Raw genomic sequence first — 6056 nt, forward strand, 5'->3', positions numbered from 1 at the left:
ATAGCTTAAATAATGGAAGATTTGATTAGCAACACTTAACACTCAATAAGCATTCAACACTAGTTTTGAGTTAGTTAACCTAATCAATGTAATTTGATTACACAAATAAGCACTAGTTTGTTGATTGGACAAATCCAAGAGAAATCTTCAATAAATACAAATCAAAGGCACTCACATCAATCAAGCATGAAATAATCCCAATAGAAATAAAACACAAGTAAAAGAGTAGGGATAGAGAGAGTGCACCAAGAAGAAGAAGAAGATTTTGCACACAAGATTTTTATAGTGATTCGGTCTTAAACCCAAGACCTACTCCACTCTTCCCAAGTTGATCTCTTAAGAAATCCACTAATAATCTTCTTCACCACACCAGCTGATTGCAACGAGCACCACCGCTCCAAGGGACTTAAATACGACGCCCCTTTCGCCAAATACAATCCGAGCACAAACGCTCCAAGGGACTTAAATACGGCGCCCCTTTCGCCAAATACAATGATGAAAAGAAGTATGTAGCTCACTTTGCCTCTTTGTAGGCTAATTACAATATAAAGCTCATTCACTCTCACTTAGAAAGAAGATTACAAGTCAAGCTTAAAGTCTCTCAAAGGTATTTCAAGATTAAGGCACAAGAGAGGTTTAGAGAGTGATTTTCTTGTTTGAATGTGTTAAAAACCCTTATAAATACTCAAGGAAGGTTTGGTGAGTCATTAAGAGTCCCCATTAAGGCTCAATCAACTCATATATATAGTGGAGTATGAAATATAGCCTTTTTAGACTCTTCAACAGTTATTACGGAATTGTCGCACCGAATTCCGTAGTGGCCGCTGTCCCTTTATTTTTCAAACAGAACATTTCACAGAATTCCGAGAAAATTCTCATCCGAGCACAGAATTCCGAGAAAATCCTCGGAATTCCGAGCAAGGCTATTTTTAGCAGATTTTCCTTTTTTAGTTGCCGATTTGTAAAATTTATAACTCACTCGTTTCTTGTCGGATTTTGAAGCTCTCATAGTTGATTTGAATGGAAACGATGAGATTTTTCAATTAAAAATATTTTGAAAAATATTTGAAAATAGTTTGGACCTGTTACGATAGGATTTATGTGCTCATCTAACTAAAAATAAACTAATAGACTATTCATGTTTTGAATTTCTCAAACTTATAAGATATATAGTGATCTTCTTTGAGGGTGATATACAAGTACATTGATCACATATACATAATAAGCAAAATATATACCAAATCAAATCAAATACCTTTAATTAAAGAGTCCAATGAATATTACAATTGATATTTCCTCTTTAATTTGAAGTTCACACATATCTAGATTTTTCAAGTTTATTTCCGACTTTGTGAACTTATCATTGATATGGTTATGTAGGGCACTCTATAATGACTATGTATACACATATACAAATTGATACAATCTTTTCTTTTTCTAGTGCACCTATGTTCAATATGAAGGGTTTAAGATAATTAAGGTTTCTTAGCACTTCATATTCTTCAATCAAATCTCACTTGTTTGAATGATTTATGTTCATCTTAGATTATTTCAAAACAAGTGATTGTGACATATAATTTTCATGTTAAATATAGATAATCATATAAAGTTCATAGACAAGACTAGTTTAATGAGAGGATAATAAAGCTTTTCACACATTGAACCAAGTTTTAATTTTCTTTAAATATTTTAAGATTTTGAGTTCAAAGGGATAATTTCAAAAGCCAAGGATATTCAAGAGTTTCTCAAGGATGAGAGTCACCTTAGGCTAATGAATCAACTTATGAATTTTTTATGATATATACCATAGATTTGAAAATTCATGAAGTTTTGTGTTTTGACCCAACCTTGTTTCTTTAGAAAATGTCTAAGGTTTGATTTACAATGATTTTGCTTAGACACAATGTTTTCCAATGAATCTACTTATTTCCTTTTATTTTTCAATTTTCATTCGATTTCTTTTATGCTTGCTAGAAGGACATGACCAACAACTAAAATCTAGCAATAACAAGATTTGTTACTATGAGCCTAGCTTGAACCTAGCTTAGGTTCAAGATTCAAGATACTATACTTATGAACCTAGCTTGAACCAAACTAAGAAGCACATATGTAGCCTATATCAAAAGATATATATATATATATATATATATCACTTAGACATATAGACTATGAGCTCAAAGAGATGTGACAATTTAAGAACTAAAATTTATAACTCTTCAAAAGATTTAACCAACAAAACACAACATGTTTAGATACAAAGAAATCAACTGCAAATAAATATGGTGTATCTATCATACGTTGAGTAGATATAAAAACCTTTTAGTCATTAAGCACATGATATCTAGCAAATAAATTTCAAATGATATAAACATTTAAGCACAACCCCTAAATCTAATATAGATTAGATATGAATCAAGTAGGGGTCTGTGGCGCCAAACCAACTTGGGTCCAACTAGGTTTGTGTTATACAATGAATCTTTTCTTATCCATATAATTTAACATTTTTCACAAACCTATATCTACACTTGAATTTATAGTGTCCAAATCTACCACAATAGCTGCATGAAATAGAAGAACAAGTAGAAGGACTACTATACTCATTACAAGAAGATTGATAATAACATTTATGATTTACTTCTTGTAAATTTTTATTTTCCAAAACTAATTTTTTACTTTAGACTTTATGTCATTCATTTCTTCTTTCAAAGTTTTAATCATGGTTTTAAATTTCGACCGAAATCCGAAATTTCGGACCGAAATTTCGGATTTCGGTGGAGACCGACACTGAAACCACCAATAACTGAAACGGTCTTTTATTTCGGTCGAAATTTCGGTCTTTCCGAAATTTGACCCAAAAAATCTGTTTTCTTTTTAATTAATTTAATATTTAACCAAAATTTCGACCGAAATTTAATATCGAATAAAATATGGGTTTCGATTTCTGTACCAGATTTCGGTCGAAATTTTGAAATTTCAAGGTCCGAAACCGGTACCGAAACTGAAATTTTAAACCTTGGTTTTAATTTCATAAGTTGAATTAATTCTTAGTTTTTCATTCTCTTCTTCCAAGGACTTACATTTTTCAATCAAGACCAAGTTGTCTTTTTTTAATTTTTAATTTTCTTCAATCAAACTCTTTTCCTTAATCAATAATTCATTAAACTCTTTTTGCAACTTTTTAAAATCTTTGGAAGTAGAAATAGGTGACTTACTAAGAGTTAGATTTTTCAACATTTGTTTGTGGGATTCTTGATATAAATTTTGAAATGCTTCTTGGAGTTCATCAAAAGAGATTTTTTTTTGTTCATTAGAAGAATCACTATCTTTTCGTCTAATTCCATAAGACAAGTGTTTTCTTTATAGTTATTTTCAAGTGTCGTCCAAATTTCTTTGGCATTTTTGCAAGATGATATTTTATCAAAAACATTTGAGGGCAAGGCACAACCAATAGCAATCATAGCTTTAGAATTTAAACAAAATAACCTTTTATCATATTCACTTACTCTTTTGGATTCAGAAGATAACATAAATCCATTTTCAATTGTTTTTAGAAGTTCCCTATCTAGATTCTTAAGATAGGACTTCAAACGGATCGACCAAGATCCATAATCGGTTCCATCAAAGTATGAAAGTCTAGATGCCATTAAGTTGCCAAATGATCTTTCTCTTGTAGGTTTTCAATAAAAAGCCTATATAAGAGCCTTAACTTTGATACCAAATGAAATCCCAGTAAGGCAACAAAGAGGGGGGGGGGTGAATTGGTTGTTTTATAAAATTTTACCTTTTACAAACTTTTGATATTTAGATTTCTAGTGTTGTTTTTAATAGCTTATAGAATGGAAGATTTGATTAGCAACACTTAACACTCAATAAGTATTCAACACTAGTTTTGAGTTTGTTAACTTAATCAATGTAATTTGATTACACAAAGAAGCACTAGTTAGTTGATTGGACAAATTCAAGAGATATCTTCAATAAATACAAATCAAAGGTACTCTGATCAATCAAGCATGAGATAATTCCAATAGAAATAAAACACAAGTAAAAGAGTACGGATAGAGAAAGGGCACCAAGAATAAGAAGAAGATTGCACACAAGATTTTTATAGTGGTTCGGTCTTAAACCCAAGACCTACTCCACTCTTCCCAAGTTGATCTCTTGAGGAATCCATTAATAATCTTCTTCGCCACACCAGCAGATTACAACGAGCGCCACTGCTCCAAGGGACTTAAATACGACGCCCCTTTCGCCAAATAGAATACGAGCACAAACGCTCCAAGGGACTTAAATATGGCACATCTTTCGCCAAATACAATGATGAAGAGAAGTATGTAGCTCACTTTGCCTCTTGGTAGGCTGATTACAATGTAAAACTCATTCACTCTCACTTAGAAAAAAGATTACAAGTCAAGCCTAAAGTCTCTCAAAGGTATTTCAAGATTAAGTCACAAGAGAGGTTTATATAGTGATTTCCTTGTTTGAATGTGTTAAAAGCCCTTATGGATACTTAATGAAGGTTTGGTGAGTCATTAAGAGTCCCCATTAAGGCCGAAGCAACTCATATATATATAGTGGAGTATGAAATATAGCCTTTTTAGATTCCCCAACGGTCATTACGAAATTATCCCATGGAATTCCGTAGTGGCCGTCGCCACTTTTATTTTTCAAACAAAACATTTCACAGAATTCTGAGGAAATTATCATCCGAGCACAGAATTCCAAGAAAATCCTCGGAATTCCGAGGAAGGCTATTTTCAGCAGATTTTTCTTTTTTAGTTGCCGATTTGTAAAATTTATAGCTCACTCGTTTCTTGTCGGATTTTGATGCTCTCATACTTGATTTGAATGGAAATGATGAGATATTTCTGTTAAAAATATTTTGAAAAATATTTGAAAATATTTGGACCTGTTACGATAGGATTTATCTGCTGGATCCATTTTCAAGTGCTAATTTCATGTTTATCCATTTTAAAACTTAACTTAGCACTTGGGATTTGGGGCCACTTGGTTTTGGGTCACTTTTGAAAATATTTTACAGTATAGTTTAGTGTGCTTGATCAAGAAAAAGTCCTAAGAGAAACGGATATACATTCTACCATTCTATGCACTCTCTTGAATGACTCTTGAACTAGCCTTCAGTTGATCTTCCTTTGAGTGCAATGCTTGCTTGTGTGATCTTCAATTCGAGCTCTTTACTTGAAATCTTCCATTCTTTGAGGTCTTCACTTGTCTCCCATGCTTGATCTTGAATTTGATCAACTCCCTTGAATGGCATGCGCATGGCTTTGGTTTTTGGAGTGATCCTTTGCTTGACTTTACTTTACCTTCGTATTGGGATCTTCAATTCTAGCTATTTTCTTTGGCATCTCCTAATAATGATGCCACCAATATGTTCAAGCTCCTTTGACCTTTATGCATGTTGATCCTCAACTTTGACCTTCAATAATCTTCCTTTCAATCTTCAAATGCTTGAGATGGTAGAGATAGAGCTCCTCATTGGTTGTACCTCCTAGGCATGATGAATCATATTTGTTATAGCTCCTTTGACATGTGCTTGGTTCACTCTCAAGCATAGACCATGGATAGTGCTTGTGCTGGCATGATTTGACCTATGAATAACATGCCTATAGCACAACACTCAAGGAAACTCTTTAGTCCATAAAAGACTAATCAATTTGTGTTTGTTAATCATCAAAACATGGTGATTGCTTGAACCCATGGGAACCCTTGGGCTAACAGTAGTTGCAAATCAGGAAATATAAAATGAGAAAACCTACTGCAATATAGAAATCTAGCAATATAGAAAATCTAGTTATAAGGAATAATAAAGTCTACTAAATAAGGAAAAGTAGTTTTAACATTCCCTCACATTGACAGAGAGAATAGTATGGCTCCCACGTTGCATCTTCAATTGGTAAATTTATCCATTCCAATAGAATCTCAGTCTACAAGAGAACCCTGTTCGATTATGATGCAGGACAATCTATTGGTACAAGTTAGCATGTGTATGACATTTAACTTCATTATTACAGTTATGCAGTTAGTTAATAAAACCA

Source organism: Tasmannia lanceolata, unplaced genomic scaffold (genome assembly GCF_043159265.1).
Source record: "Tasmannia lanceolata isolate RefF3 unplaced genomic scaffold, GAP_Taslan_0.1 ptg000008l, whole genome shotgun sequence".
Taxonomy (NCBI): Eukaryota; Viridiplantae; Streptophyta; class Magnoliopsida; order Canellales; family Winteraceae; genus Tasmannia; species Tasmannia lanceolata.